This window comes from Crocodylus porosus, unplaced genomic scaffold (assembly GCF_001723895.1).
Source record: "Crocodylus porosus isolate Cpor-Errol unplaced genomic scaffold, CroPor_comp1, whole genome shotgun sequence".
Lineage (NCBI taxonomy): Eukaryota > Metazoa > Chordata > Crocodylia > Crocodylidae > Crocodylus > Crocodylus porosus.
In genome coordinates, this window is record NW_017728944.1 from 1,080,735 (window position 1) to 1,097,456 (window position 16,722).

General features: G+C 47.2%; 1 long non-coding RNA gene across 1 annotated transcript; it reads left to right on the forward strand.

Annotated features, from left to right (window-relative positions):
* Positions 1-7,331: 7,331 nt before the first annotated feature.
* LOC109320260 lies at positions 7,332-8,987 on the forward strand. Its single transcript, XR_002103762.1, has 2 exons — positions 7,332-7,946; positions 8,288-8,987. It is a non-coding gene; the product is annotated as an uncharacterized LOC109320260 (long non-coding RNA).
* The last annotated feature ends 7,735 nt before the right edge of the window (positions 8,988-16,722 follow it).

Consider the following 16,722-nt stretch of genomic DNA (forward strand, 5'->3'; position numbering starts at 1 on the left):
GAGCAAATCCATCCATCACTACTAGGGACCAAGCCAAGCAGTTAGAGTAACAAGGAACCAAATGATTGAGGGGTTGCTGCTTAGCAGCAGGGGTGAGGAGGGCTTGTGGCCTGCTTTCTGCCTGGTTAACTAGGGTTTCTGTTCTCTAGAGCCACAAGCATCTCCTGCCTGGAGCTGGTAACACCCTGGCCTGTGCCGCTTTTGCTCTGGGCCACTTCCTAGTTTCCACATCTATCTCCTGTCCTCTGCTAAACATTCCCAGTGAGTTGTTGTTCTCCCCATCAGCCTTTCACCACTACAACTTTTAGTGAGAACCTTTTTTTAATTTTTTCATGACCTGAGTCAGTAGATCCAAAAGGCTCTTGAAGAGGCCTTGTGCTTAGTTTTGTCTTGTTTTTGGTTGATCATTGTTCTGTGCTGCCTGTCCTCCATGGCACTGAGGTCTGTAAGGTCCAGTGGGGGATGGAGGCAGCTGTGGCAGGGAGCAAGGGGGTCAGGGGAGACTCTACTTTTCCCCAAACTGGGACACTGCTGCCAAGCAAGAGGAACAGTCACTGGCAAGCTTCCTGCCATTCCATGGCTGCAGCTGCCTTCTGTCTCCAGGGACCCTGCTCACTGTCATGCCTGACCCCTCCTTGCAGTCAGCTGGAGCAGGCACACACTTGACAGCAATTGCTTCTAGCCTCAGTGGCCATTTAGGCCATAGTAAGATGTGCATCTGGCTCAGATTTTACTTTCTGTCCACAAACAAACCAAGCCAAGGGCAAAATAAACCATTGCCACATTTCCTTCAGCCATTTGTGCTGGGAACAAAGGGCAGGTGATGTGGAAATGGTTTTTGCTGGGGCTGTGGGTTTTCTTTAGGCTTCACAATAAAGGTGAAGACTGGGATTTTTATCTCCACCATGGTGCAGTTCCTCTCTGCTTTAGGTTGACATGTGCCTCATGCTGCCGTGGAGTTCAGCGGGTGCTACTAAAGGGTCTGTGGATTGGAGAACAGGAAGGGGGCCAAGTTGGAGGACCAGTGCTCTCCACAAGAGGTTCTCTTGGCCTGATACTTCAGCCACCACCCATTAGAAAGAGCAGCGAGAGCCAGCTAGTGCCACTGTGCTGCTTGTTTTCCTCCCTCCCTCCCCATCCCCGGGCAGGCGTGCTAGTTCGCCTTACATTCCATTTCCAGCCTTTCGGCCTGGAGAAGACAAGCAATGGACAAGCGTGCTCAGCCCTTGCCTTCTGCACTCTCTTTTTGATCTGTGCCAGCAGTAGATGTCTGAGGCTGCTGCTGGCTTGGATCACATCCTGGACCAAAACTTCAGAGCACAAGCCCTGCTCCCTTTCTGGTTTGAACTAAGAGCTCTTGGAACCAAATAGCAGGGGCAACTATAACTGGAAATCTCTATGCAGGGAGGGCAGAAAGGATGGTGCTGCATTATCCTGGGTTTAAGGCACTTGAGCATTTGAGAATGGTGGTGAATCAGCGCCTTCTCCAGCTCAGTCCACTGGGAAGCCCCCTCCACCTCACAAACTAGTTATGCCACCCTGTTTGGCTTGGCCTAATGGGGCCTATATTCCCTGGTGCCTTTCTCTTACCCAAGAACTCCATACAGCTTAATGGGTCTGTGGAATAACATAGACTACTGCTCCATTCCTGAGAAGGCTGCATATGGTGTGGCCAGTGAGGTGGTCTCAGCTAGGCCCAAGGGTCTCTTTTTAATGGATTGAGTTACTACCAGGCTTCTTAAAAGCAAGTTCTGAGCCCCAGTGAGGTGCCATTAGCTCCCAAAACCTTCCAGATAGGTCACCCCTCCCTGATGGGGTAAGGGGATAGGGGCAGAGGACCACCACATGTTTACAACTGCACTGTGCCAGGCTTTCACTCTCCTGGCACCTTGACCAATGGAACCATTTAAACCTTGATGGGAGAAGCTGGATATTAGACAGAGGTGGCCAGACCCCTGGAAGGATGCAGACTGCCATAGACTATCAGTTGCCCGCTAGCACAAGGATACTGGGCTACAGACAAATCCCTGTCTCTTTCTCTTCTTCCCCCCCCATAGTGGTGCTCATGCCCAAGGTGAGGGGAAAGAGTCTAGGAGCCAGGGGCTACCTGGCTAAGTGTTGTATGGAGATTAGGGATCTTTCTGCCTTTTATTATCGTAATTATTATTATTATTTTTTTTTTTTTGGCTTTTCCTTGCAAACCATTCTGAAAATGGGGACAGCCAGCTTTTGGCAAGCAAAAAAAATTTCACATCCTCCCTTCTCTTGAGTTCTTGCTGTTTCCCTTCTCTCAAAAGCACAATGGAAACAAAACTGGCAAAAAAACAAAACCTGAATTGAAGATATGTTGTGTCTTTTATACCGTGGGGGCCTAGGGGTGGGATGCAGTAGTGTGTGCAAAAACCTCCGGCTCAGATTCCTCTCACGCTGCTGTAGTAAGAGCGCCAATCGGGGAAGAGGGTCTCTGGAGCCCGGGGATCCATTGACTGAAGAGTGACAAGTCAGTTGTGTCCCAAAAGGGGAAGATGCAGTCAGGAGTGAGAATGAGCCTGGGTGGGGTGGGGAAATGAGAACTTCTGATTTCTCTTTTAGTTTAATTTTTTTTTAAACCAGCTTTCCTAGCAGGCTAAGGACTTGCAGGGGCATTGGGAGGGGATGCGGTCAACTGGGATGTGGTTCTTGAGGGCAGTTTCCATGTGGCTGAGATGGGCTCTGGGGAACTGGAATCCCTGTTTGGTGCTAAAACACGTGAGCACAGGAGCTGAAGAAGGGGAGAGGTGAATATCCTTTACTGCTAACGCTGTTCTTAAAGCTAGTTATGGGGGGGAGGAGGAATAACAATGTGAATAAACTTTTTTTAATGGACCAAATAAATCAAGGAAATTGAGTTTTGGTATAAAACTTTTTTAATGCTACCTTGAGTCTTGTCATTCTCTCCCCTTTCATCCGTCTGCCCCTTCTCTCCTGCCATGGGAAACAAACCTCTTTACTGCTTGATTTCTGCCTTCTCTCTGACTTATGCACTTTTTTGCCTTTTTTCATAGCTGAAAAGCACCTAAACCTGTATTTAAAATAAATAGAGAAAATGTTAAAAAAAAATACAAGCTAAATTGCATCAGTATAACCATTTCATCAGTGTGTAAAATAAATCTTGTACATCTTAGCTTTCCACGTTGCATTTCAGTGCCGGGCTTGATCAGTTTGTTGTTTGTTTCTGGTTTGTTTGTTTTGTTTTTTTCTTTTTGATTAGGTTCCTGTCTCTGTGTATTTCTTCCCATGGGCTCAAGTGCCCAGAAATGAAACTTATTTGGCCTTTTTAACTGAACCATTGAGCGGAACAAACCGACAACTTCTCTTCCTGGTTTACTCAAATTAAAAATAAAAGTATAATTTTTACCTGCTGACTGACCTGGTCTTAATTGTGTTTAACTTTCTCTCTCCTTCAGCTGGAGGAAGGGCTAGCAAGGGCTGTGGCTGTGATCAGCGTTTGAGCATAGCTTAGGACCTGGGGTCCCAGGGTGTTGATGCAGCTCATTCTAGCAGCTATCTGCTTGGCCATGCTGTGAACAAGAATGTTCTTGCAACACCTGAGTTCTGCCATAGGCTTCCTTTCTGATCTTGCACAGGTCATTTCACTAAAGAAAATGCAGCATCTCTAACTGGGTCCAGGTGGTGGAGGCAGAGGGCAGGTTGTTTCTTCCTTGGATCTCTCCTGCCTCAAGATTAGTGCCTGCCACTCCTGGAGGTAACACCTTGAATGTATTCATCGATGTCTGTGCCTCCATTAGCTGTAAAATGCCTTCTCTTGCCCATAGGTGTGGACAGAAATGTATTCAGTTGTGGCTGCTTAATATTATTAGAGAGGTGCACCTCCACTGGACTGGATGCTCTGGAAGCAAAGGAACAACATTGACTTTATATACTGCCTGCAACACAGGAGAAACAAACAGTGACAAAGCATCTCTACTTTCCAGGCCTGGCTGTGATCTGTGAACTGTGGCACGTGTATTACAGCATAGTAGAGCATTATAATTAAGGGTAATTACTGTGTTGCCTGCTTGCAAGGAAGCTAATTTTTCTAGTAACTCTTTTTATTTTCCCCATGATTCCCAGTATAACCAAATATGCAAATAGGGTGTGACAGCAGCGCTGTTGGTGGCCTTCTATCAAATCCATTTTAAGGATGAGTGGAGATTTGGGCATTCCATTTCTGCAAGAAAGCAGGGCTGAGGATCAAGTACCTCTTCCTTACCATGAGAATTTATTTATTCTTTTCTGGTATCTTCTGCTACAAGCTAAGGAACTAGAAGTTGTTTGGATTAGCATCTGTTCCTATTCTCTGTGTTTATGAATTAACTGATCTGTTGGTTATTAGGCCTAATTAAACAGGTAGATAACTAACACTTTTGTGATCACTTTTCTCTGCTTATATCTGGTTTTGTTTCCTTTAGGTGGTAAGCTGTGTCCATATCCCTTTCTTAAAGGAGGTACTGCACCAAGCAGAATGGGAGGTTGGTCTCAGCAGGGGGTTCCCAACTAGAAGCTGTAGCGGGAGAGAGGCAGGGGCTGGATCATTTTTTATATAGATTTCATAGATGTCACAGACATTAGGGCTGCAAGGGACGTTGGAAGATCGAGTCCAACCCCCTGCCCCAGGGACAGAAGGTCAGCTGGGGCCATAGGAGCTCAGCAAGAAAAACATCCAGATTTCTCTTGAAGCCATTCTGAGTAGGTGTTTGAACCACCTCCAGCGGCAGGCTATTCCAAACCTTGGCTCGAACAATAAAGAAGTTCTTTATGTCCAGCCTGAAATGGTCTTGCAGGAGTTTATAACTGTTTGACCTTGTCACCCCTTGGGGCGCTCTGGTGCTATATGCCTTGCTTAAATACTCTTCCTCCTTAGCTTTCACTTTCTGCCACTGTAGGTGGCAGGTTACTTGGCTAGATGACAGGGCCGGACATGGGCATGAGTGAACTGGGCAGCCACCCGGGGCCGGGACGGGAAGGGGGCTGGAAAATGGTGAAAACAATGATGATTATTATTTCCATCATCTCTGGCAAAGGCAGGCCCAAAACTAAAAGTTTGCCTGGGACCACCAGGAGTCTAGGTATGGTGCTGCTAGATGGGCCCTTAATGCAACTCAGTGGGTGCATCTACACGTTCATTAATGAGCCACAATTGCAATGCATTGTTTAGTACCTGTAATTACAGGTACTATCTGTGTCGTAATCAGTGCAACTGCACATTAGTGCTGGCATATGGGTTTTTTTGTGATGCTAATGCACAGTAGGTTAATTCTACTGCACATTAGGGCATTGGCACAGGTTTTGCCCACTGTGTTAATGTGCAGTAGAATTAGTCTACTGTGCCTTTAGCGTCTTGTGTAGATGCACCCAATATGGCATCTCTTATGATGTCCAAATATTGCTGCAATTCAGATCACGCTGGGTCCATCCAAGGGTGAAGGAACCTTTGCTACTTCAGGTGCCTCTCTCCAGGCTGGAAACCGTCCTCTGGGTTTGTTCAGTGTCTGTTTTCATTAAAGCTGCTTCCTCCAAAGAACAGGTTAATTGAGGGCACAGAGCAATTCAATCTGCTGTGAGTTTGGCAGGGCATTGGCCTGGCTTTGCCTCTCCTCTTAGGGAGATCATTAATCAGTACAGACATAAAGTGAAGTTGGGATTTTTTTTCCTGGAGAGGGAAAAACAACTGTTCCAGCATGACATGTCTAACTTTGGCTTTGAACTCCTAATCCATGCTCATTGTTTCTTCAGGCTGCAGCTAAATTCATTGTCAGAAAGCAGTTGACAGCCACTTACGTGGTTTCAACAGCAAAACCTGTGATTTCTTCTCCCCTCCCCCCATCCCTCCAGCAGGTCTTGGAGTGGAAAGTCCCCTTATAAGATGAGCTGGGGGCTGGGAGAGGAGAATGCTATTTACAATCAATAAAACGAACAAGATCCCAGTGGATGTTGCCGTTGGCATAAATTTGTCTTTTGTTTTTCTGTGGGCCAAAGCTGCTAATTTTAACTGCCTTAAAAAAAATCCTGAAAACAGATGTTTTGACAAAAATAAACAGAGTAGAAATGGATCTTTGAGCACCAGAAACATCACAAACAGGAAAGTGCAAAGCTTTGCAAGTCTCTTCTTCTTTTTTTTTTTCCAAATTGATCCCATGACACTTGCCTCCAAACAGCTGGCAATAAATTAAGCCAAGCATTGGCCCCTTTGCTCACAGGCATAGGGACAGGGCACCAATCTGAGAGTCTACAGACATAAGTCTGGTTCCTAGTTCTAGATCCCACCTGCTGTGGTCTCTGAACCTCCTTTGTCCCCTTTGGTGAACTGAGGGTCGTGACATTTTGTCCTCTTCTCAAAGCTTGTTGAGACCTGTGCGTGGAGACTGAAGTAGTAAGTCAACTCTGCAGGGGGCTCCTCTTGGTCCTCTCTCATAAAAGATGTTTGATAGCCCAGAGAAGGAGTCCAAACCCCCTGTCTGCTGTGAGGGACGGGTAACACTCCTCCCTGATATCTGCCACGTTCAGATAAATCTCCAGTACTAAGTGTTCCCTGCTTCAAACCCACCCCTCTTGCCTCACTTTCCCCTGCTCACTTCCACTCCCTGCCTTCTGCCCTTCTTTGCCATCCCTTGGAGAAAGCATAGGCCTCTGGAGGTCTGGGTTCCTGGTTCCTACAGAGGTTTCTGTGATCTTGGGCAAGGCACTTAGTTTCTCTGTGCCTTGGTTTCCCTGTTGGAGATAATGCTGCTTCTTTCCCCCCCATTCCTGCATCTGCCTTGTGTATTTAGATTGTCAGTTCATTGGGGCAGAAGCCAGCTGTCTCTGTGTATGCACAGCACCTACCCCATTGTAGCCTTTATCTTGGCTGGGGCTTCTTGGTGCTGGGGTACAGAGCTCTGTGTATGCCCATGTAACTTAATAACACTGTTTCCATAGGTTGAACAGGCAATCCCTACTAAACAACTACTCCTTTGAAGCACGAGTACATGGATGAGTCTGGCCTCTCTCTAGCTGTTTCTCTCTTTTTCTCTCTCTGGGTTTTCAGGCAAGGCTCAGCTGTCATGTCATCCAGCAGCTGTTTTGCCTGTATGAGTCTCTACCCAGGCAGTGCATTTATACAGTTGTCTCAGTTGGTACTCGGGGCTTAGAAGGGCCCCCAGGTACTGAAATACCCAGGCTGCATCCAAGTTTCCCCCCACTCCAACAATTTATGGTGTGAAAAGTCTAGTCTGATCAAAGAAGGGGTAACCCATCTACTCACTTCCTTTTGGGGGTCACCCCTTAGTCCAAATCTGCTTATCCTAGCGCCACACCCCCCTTTCTTGTGGCCTCTTGGGATGTGGCCATACCAGGTTCCCCAAGCCAGCAAAGCAACTCTTCTAGGAGGCAAGTTGCTTCCTTTGTCCCATGTGTCTGTGAAGCCCCTTTAGCAAGGAGCTGGGCTCATCTCAGTCTTTCCCATTCAAAGCTTGTCCTAGACACACCGCCTCTTCCATCCTCCTCCTCCTTCACATTTTCTTTCAGTCTGTCATCTTGTTGATGGAAAGCCAGCTCAATCAGATCAGGCATCCTCTTTCTAGCCTGGGCACAGCTCGGCTGGCTGTCCTCCAGCTGGGAGGGGAGGGAATTGCTGCTTGGCGGGGGGAGCTGTCGTCCATTCCCCACTTCTGCCATTGCATGCACCTTGCCTGCCTTCCCGCAGCAGTGAAAGCAGCCTCTCCGGCAATCCCAGCCTGAGTCTGAGGAACACAGGCCGCCTTTACCACTACCTCCTTCCTCTGCCATCATGCTGGACATCTTTATCCTGATGTTTTTTGCTATCATCGGCCTGGTGATTCTCTCCTACATCATCTACATGCTCTAGGAGCTGCCAGGAACAATGGAGCTCTGCTGCCGGCCCGCCTGCCAGTCAGAGCATCCTCCAGGTGAGCCTCCTGCTCCCAAGCCAGTGAGTGGCAGTGCCTGGTTCAGTGCCCGGGGCTGGAGAAGTGGGGCAGGTTTATTTCTTAATACTATTGTCTTAAGTCATTGCTCCACCCAGGCTTTCTGAAAGAGAGGAGCTGCTGGCCTCTGTGCAGCTCTTTCCTGATCAGTGGCTGGAAGGGGGGTGGGGAATCCATCCCTCTTTTTTTTTTTTTAATATAATCAAATTTAAACATACATCATCTCTTGTTGAGAGGTTGCGGGGAGGGTTCTGCTGTGGGGATCTGTTTCCCTCCAATCCAGAAAGGCGCTCTGCCTTTTCTAACATTGCTCTGTGCCATAGGGGTTTTGTCTCTTATGGGGAGAAGGAAAAAGGCAATTGTTATAGAAGAAATGAGGGATTCTATTTGCATGATTCAAATAGAGATGAAATGGGCACCTTGCCACATCCAGCTCTCATCGGTTTAGCAGCCAGTCACACATTTCCTGTGTTCTGCCCAGTGGATGGAAAGCTGATGCCTTGTGGCATCTGTGTGTGTTTACACCCATGCCATTTTCTCATCCATAATGTGTCGGGGGGGTTTCTGCCTCTCTCAGGCCCAGCTCAGACAAGACTTTCCTTATCTTCACCTACAGCAGCAGCAGTACAGATCTAGTCCAGAGCCTTCTGGAAACAGAGTTAACCCTTTGCAAGTAAATGTCTTTCCAGGTTGGAGAGAGGGAAAACCCAAGAAGAACAGCAACTGATCACTGCAGCTGTCAAGGAACATAGATGTCCTTGACACGATGGCCGAGCTGTCATAAGCCATCGGAGGAGCAAATGAAAAGCAACGCGATGGATGGAGAAAGTGCACTGGAATGAAGCCTTGCTACAGGGAAGTGTGGTGTTTTGTCTGAGGCTGGCATTCAGCACATGTAACTTGCCCTGCTCCCTGGCCACGTAGAAACACCTCCCCAGGAAAAGGAGCTGCAGTTTAAGTCCTAGGAAATATGTTTATTGAATTAAGTGTCCAGGCAAAAATAAATAAAAAGTTGAAAAAGCACCACAAAGTGAGAGTAAAGCCTGACTCTAATCACTGTATCTTATGTGCATGTTACTCCTCAGCCTAACTGAGCATCAACTGCTTTTTGTCCTGTGTTGCTGAAATGCAGCTACTTCTGGCGGGGAGAGATTGTGTTAGGGAGCACATTGCAGGAATGTGGGGAAAAATTGGGGGTAAGGGCTCTGCAGGTGAATCCTTGCTCTTGAGAAAGCTGACAAAGGTTTAATAAATAGAGTGTGAAAGACTGACAGAATCTGCAAACCACTTTAGTAGATAGCTCTGATCAACCTGTTTTGAACGTGAGCAAGCAGTATACCAGGAGAGGGATTCAACCAACAGCACCATTAGCTTCAGAAACCTCTGGGCTGGCTACCTCCTTATGGGTCAAACCAGTGTAAAGGATTGCCCTTTATGAAAGGCACTGATGCCCTCATCCCATCTGTTTTGAGGGGGAGGTCTGATGTTCAGGAGTGCTGAGTCTCATAGTTGCAAATGAACCCATGGGAGACCATGGGGGGCTCCCTATCTCCTTACAAATCAGACCCTAAATGGGACCTTGGCTCTTAAGATATTACCCAAACATGACCTCTTCATTCTCACCCATCCCCTCCCTCCACACACTATCCCCCAATTATGTCTGCTGAATGGATCAATTATTGTTTGAGACGTAGCTGTCCTGGTCAAGAATGGAGGGGCCCTGCTGTGCCTGCCATTGCACTTGCACAATGGAACTACATCCCTGCCTCAAGAAGCTCTGCCTCACATTTTCAAAGCTAGCTTGCCAATTTAGACGCAACTTATTCATGAGAGTTGCATGTCTAACTCTCTCAACTTGCCGTGCCAGGACACAGCTCCATGGGATGAAACTATAGCTGGTCAGGAATTTCCCATGAAATGGGGTTTGGGCAGAAAAGGCCAACTTGTCAAAACTAAAACTTTTCATTTTTCACAGAAAGGCATCTGTTTGGAATCAGCTTTCAGCGGGAAAAGCTTCTTGTGTCCAGGATGGACATTCCTAGTACAGAGGTGGTCCTGTGCAATGGAGGAGTTAGTAGGCCTGTGCAAATACGCAGCTATTCAATTCGGCTTTGGATCCAGCTGCTTCAGATGCCAGGGATACGATCCAGAGCTCCAGACTGGGTTCCCACTTCGATCCGTCCAAAGCTACTCCAAAGCTTCAGAGCTGCCTTAGAGATCTGGCCATACATTATAATGGGGAATCAATGAAATATCTATAACTTTGTTGTCTTATGTCTGATTTTGGATGAAACTTACAGGGGTGGTAGCCTCTACTGAGAGCATGAAGCTTGCCAGGTTTCAAGAAAATCGGTGCAGGGGGTTGGGAGGAACTGCACCCCAAATTCTTGAAAGCAAAAATCATGTCATGTGTATGTGTTACACCACAGGGGGGTGAAAACTGCAGGAGTGGTGGCCCCCAGTGAGGCCACTAAGCCTGCCAGTTTCAAGAAGGTAAGTGCAGTGGTTTGGGGCGAACTGCACCTCAAGCTGTGGACAAGCAAAACTCACGACATGGGTAACACTGTGTGTTATGGTGCAGTGGAGTGACAGCTACAGGGATGGTGGCCCCTGCTGCGGCCACAACACCTGCCAGCTCTTACAGGGATCGGTGCAGGGGTTCTGGGGCCCCCTGTCCATGGGAATGTGATGGGCCCATGGGGCCCTACACCCCTAGCTGCTGACAGGCAAAACTGGTGACATGGGTGCTTGTGCAACTGGCTGTCTCCATCTTGGGACAGTTGATTGTCTGTATTGATTATTTCTTATCCTTAGTGGTGGTTTTGTAGGTGTTAATCTTTGCTAATTAACACCTAATTAAGACCTTACCACCCTTGCAAGTTTCATCCAAATCAGGCAGAAAACAACGAAGTTATAGATATTTCACTGATTCCCTATTATACCCTATGGCCGGATCTCCGAGGCGGCTCTGAAGCTTTTCTAAAACAGTCAGAAGTTCCGAATCGCTTTGGAAAGCCTAACGAAGCCAGCGCTTCAATCTGGACATGTTGCTTTGGATGCAAAAGTGTCTGAAGCTTCTCCAGATCTAAAGCACAGTCCGAAGCTTCACCTGTTGGGATTGGGCTCTGGGGCCCCATGCCACTTCTGCTTAGTCCCAGTTGCCAAGATCAGGGTCCAGGGTCCTGTGCTGTCCCAACCTGGTTCCTCATGCCAGGACTGGACTCTGAGGCCCCACATGCCCACAGGATTGAGCCCCCCTAGTCCTGGCTCTGCCATATGCAGAGGATAGATTCAAACCTGGATTACCCATGTCTCTGGAAATTGCCTTCAGCACCAGGCTGTTGGCTGTTCTGGGGTGTCCTCCTTTCACCCTTTCCTGTTGGTGATGTTTCACTTCATGCAGGTCATTAAATGTTCGCCAGGGTGGGAGCACTTTCTTCTTGCTTTCCCAAATCCTAGATAACTGCCCTGAGCACCAACACATAATGTCAGCCTCCCTCTTCCTTTGGCCAACGGAAATTCAGTTATTTATACAAAGTGAAAATGCTCCAACCGAAGCAAGCAAGAGCAACCCACCCCAGGCTCTCCTGCTGGTCAGGACACTTGCCTGTGATGCAGAAGACCAATATTTTGAATTGGGTAGAGCGGTAGAGTAGTACCTGGGTCTCCAGCAGCCCAGAGGAGTGATGTAAATGCAGGTGTTCTAGAGCTGATCTCTTTCTCTTTGTTTCCCAAAGAACATCAAAAGGTCTCGATTCCTCCCGAGGGAGAAGAGCATTTTTTAAATCTCAGAAATTGTCACCAGCTGAAAGAACCATTTAAGAGGAAATGGTTGCTGCTGGAGTCTGGGAGAGGCTTTCCCCCCAAGGAAATTTACCTGTAGGCAAGCCTGAGCGTGAGTGGACTCATGGACTCTCTATACTCCTCTTTTGTATGTCACCCCCTGCTCTCCAGGGCTTGGTGGGGAGAGAAAAAAGCCTAAACATTAGGGTCAAGATTTTTAAGACGCTCCATCAAGTCTTAGTCCCAAACCTGCACAGTCCACCTTAAAGGAAATTTTGACCTGTTCTCTGTGTTTGAATTAGCAAAAAGAAAATGATACTAGGCCCCTCTTCATGGAACAACATTGTATTTACTTGGTTTAAGCACTCCAGTTATGTTTAATCTTTAAACATTCTCCAAATTGCTAGCCTGCCTTTTGGATTATAACAGCTTCAGTCTTACTGTAGAAATAATACAGGCCATTTATTGAGTTGCTGGAATTAAAAAATGGCTTTGAAAGTAACCATCTGAGAGTAGTAACCATCTACTTAGGCTTAGTACATGTCACATGTAATGTTTATTACAGACTGTACTTTAAAAACTAAATCATTCTCCTAGAAGATGAGAATTTTGGAAGCCTGGTTTCCCCCTGGAATTAATGCTTGCTGGTAAGCAATAAACTCCTGGAAATAAAAGTTTTGTAATGGAAAAATCTTGCTGCACCATAAATTCACATGGCACCATTATAATTAGGAAAAGATTTATCTTGGGTTGTACAGTGTTTGTGGCTTATATAAGCAGTTTTGGGGGGTACAAGTATTATTTGGTATCAGTTGATCAGATTTATTGAAAAGCATACATTTACATAAGAAGTGTATTTTAAGAGCTCAGGAATGCTGGAATTATGGTTATCATTGCCAGCTGAATACTTTCATAGTTCAATTTCCTGTTAGTAAAAATCCCTGGGGAAAGGCACACTGTTTGTAACTTTGCCTTGTGGTTCCAAATTGATGTTCTCAAGTGCATTCACTTCAACCTAAGCTATATTACACAGCTCTTCGACTGCCAAGACCCAAGTGTCGGTGACAGGCAGGCCTTTAAAAAAAAATGAGAGCGCCTCCTTCCCCTTCCCTCCACCAAAAAAAATGTTGAAATGGAAGTCTGATATATTATGGGAAGAATCTCTTTAATATAAATACAATTTTTAATGACCTCAGTTTCATGTGTCTGTATATGTCAACATCTACAATGATGAAGAATGAGAGAGTAACCGGGAATGTGTGGAATGGACATTCAGCTTGTTGTAAAACCAAGGACAGTAATTATATCTTACTATAAATGCTTTTCTTTCCCAAAGGACTTTACAGACCCAAGAAGCTATGTGGGACAATCACTCCATCTATGCCCAAAGCGCAGCCAGTTCTGTGGCAGAATGTGGTAACCAGCTTAGTGTTACAAGTGAAGCAACACAAAACAGCTGATGATAGAAACTGATGAGATCTTGATCCAGCTGAAACTGTGAGGGAGTTCTGTGTAGGTGGAGTGCAGTTGCCTGCAATGAAATTTCCCCTGGTATGAGAACTGACGCCCCTGACTTTTTCAAGAGATTCTACGTAAGCTTTACTGATCAGAACTGTAGTCATACAAAAAGTGTCAGGGTTAAATTCAATGGGAATTAGGCCAGTGTCAGTGGAACCAGGATTTCACCCAGAGTTGCTAGAAAAAAAGCACACCCTCCTTTTAACAACAAGCTAGCATGCCATTTCGGAATTGAGAAGAGAGAGTATCACCTTGTGAATTGTCATTATCACCAGTTCCCTTAGCTGGCTGAGTTTTTCTTGAAGGTCTTCCATCAGAATATAGACTAAACGTGCTTAAGACTGTTTAATTTGTGAGATCTAATAAGATCCTAACACAATAACTTGGCAGTGCTGGGATGTTTTCCAGTTTAAATAAAATCAGTTTGGGAAGTCTTATTTCAGGGGTTTCAGTCCATTGAAAAGGAAAATCCTCTTTTGGCAAGAAGTGCCAGAACAAGCACAAATACCATAAAAATTGGAACAAATGCCAAAACCTCAATGCAATGATGATGATGATACCCACAATGTTTGTAATATTTCAACTTTGGCAGCCCCTTGAAACTTGAGTGCCTTGAGGATTAGCTGAAAGGGGGTGCGTCTACTCGAGATGCTTTACTGCACAGTAGCATAATTTACTTCACAGTAAAAAGTCACCATCTACATGTGTGAGGCATTTACTGTGCAGTAAATTAGTCTATGGCACAGTTAGCTAGAACCTGAAGATAAAGGCACTAAATTAACTGTGCAGTAGCTTCTGTGCACTACCACACATGTAAATGCTGACCAGCAGCATTTTCTCTAAGCTGTGTGGGGTGCACAGCTGTGCCGGTGCACCTGGCAGTGCAGCATGAGTGTGCCTGTGCAGCCATGCACGCCACACAGCTTAGAGGGAATGCAGCTGATCAGAAAAAAAATTTGCTCCCAGTGAGCCACACTAGTAGGGGGTTAGCTTCCTGCCTGGAGCAGAGCCACATGGCTGGGAGTTCCTTCAGCCATGTGGCAGGGATGCCTCAGTAGCTGGCTTCCAGACTGGCCTTCAGACCCCTGGTCTGACCACCAGGACCAGTGCCTCCAGCTCTTCCCTGGAAGGGGCCACTGCTGGGATGGCCAGGTGCCATGCCACCGTGCCCCAGGGATACTGTAGACAGCCGCACCACCTTGCCATCATGAGAGGCAAGAGTCAGACAGCCGGGACCACCTGTCATGCCCATCCATTAAGCCCTGCACAGGGAGGAGGGCCAGGGGAGAAGGGGGCACTAAAGCCACCTGTGACCATGCCAGCTGATATTTCCATTTTCAACACTACCCATTACTGTCTCCCTTTATCCAGTTCCTTACACATCTTACAGTTCTTCTATTAATGCCCATCTTTTGCTTATCAAATAATTAACATTTTCCAATGTGGGACCATATCTAATGCTTCACTGACGTCCCAGTAGATTAGATGTTGGAGTGCACTGATAGAGATTTTGGGGGCCAATACCAACAGCTGATTTTTAAGGAGCCACATCGGCCTATACCGATCTGATTTCCCATACAGCTGAGTGCAGCTGGTAAGTCTGTTGTGGTGAAAGGGGAAGGAAGAGGCATGGGGGGACGGGTCAATGCCCCCTCGTGGTGAGGGAGGGAGCGGGGCTAGGGCTGGGGTAGGTGCTTCCCAGCCAGGGTGGGGCAGGCATGGGATGGAGCTGCAGCTTATATGAGCGGTTTGGGGGGTGCTCCTGCCACTTGTCTGGAAGAGCAAAGAGGGGGGGATGTGTGCCCCTGGATCTGTGCTGGGCGGGGGGGCAGACTGTAGCACTGCTCGGGGCAGGTGGTGGCAGTGCTGGGTGGGGAGCTATAGGAAGGGGGGCTGCAGCCACCCCAAATTTCACCATAGCTTTCTCATAGGCCCCTTCCAGTGCAGCCAATGCCCACCTAAAGCACAGCGCAGGGGTTTGAGGGAAACTGTACCTCAAGCAGTGGGCAAGCAAAACTCGTGACATGGGTAATACTGTGTGTGCTAAGGTGCAGCAGGGTGAAAGCTGTAGGCATACTAGCCTCTGCTGAACCCACAAAGCCTGCCAGCTGTCAAGGAGATAGGTGCAGGGGTTCTGGGGCCCTGAACCTCTGGCAGCTGACAGGCAAAACTCGTGTCATGGGTGCTTGTGCAACTGTGTCTGTCTTGGGGCACAGAGGGGAGGGGTGGGGGGAACTCCTGCACGTCTGGCTGCTAGGCCCTGCTGTGGCCACAAAGCCTGCCAGCTGTTGAAGAGATAGGTGCAGGGGTTCTGGAGCCCTGCATCCCTAGCTGCTGACAGATAAAACTCAAGACATAGGTGCTTGTGCTAGCAAGCTACTGTGTTACGCAAACAATCATGCTTCACTCAGGGACCAGCTCAATACACAGTAGCTAGCCAGGATAATGAGTTAATGAGCAAGGATTAACAGCTACAAAACCACAGACTAAGGAGAGGAAAGAATCAATACAGAGCCAGGAACTGCTTTTGCCCCAAGACAGAGACAGTCAGTTGCACAATCACCCATGTCATTAGTTTTGCCCCAGAATCCCCCTGCAACTATCCTCTTGACAGCTGGCAGGCTTTGTGGCTGCAGCAGGGCCTAGCAGCCAGGCCTGCAGTAGTTCCACTGCCCTCCCCCCCTGCCCTGTGCCCCAAGACAGACACAGTTGCAAAAGCACCCATGACATGAGTTTTGCCTGTCAGCAGGTAAAGGTGCAGGCCCCCAGAACCCAGATCCCCCCTGCACCTATCTCCTTTGCAGCTGGCAGGCTCTGTGGCCTCAGCAAGGGCTAGCAGCCCTGCAGCTTTCACCCTGCTGCACCTTAACACACACAGTGTCACCCATGTCATGAGTGTTGCTTGCACACTGCTTGAGGCGCAGTTTCCCCCAAACCCCTGCACCTATTTCCTTGAAACACGGCAGGCTTTGTGGCCTCCAGAGGGGCTAGCGTGCCTCCAGTTTTGACCCTGCTGTGGTTTAACACATACATGTGACACGAGTTTTGCATTCAAAATTGTGGGGTGCAGCTTCCCCAAACCCCCTTCATCTATCCCCTTGAATCTTGGCAGACTTCATGCCCTCAGAATGCACTATCATTCCTGCAAGTTTTATCTAAATCAGGTGAAAAATGAAAATGTTATAGGCTATTTTGTCCTTCCTCATTATAGCCTATGGGCAAAACATTGAAATTGAGTCAAAACAGCAAAACGTTTTGACTTGCCTCATTTTGTTTCGAGGCTCTTTCGACTATATCTGTTCCATTTCAATATTGCTGTTTCGACCTTGAAACAGGTTGAAATAGTGTCAAAACAAAACTGGCAGCTAAATTTCGTACAGCCCTACTATGTACCATACTATGTTTTTTAAATAGGATACTTCAATAAAAACAGTGATCTTAAGTACCTGCACCCTTC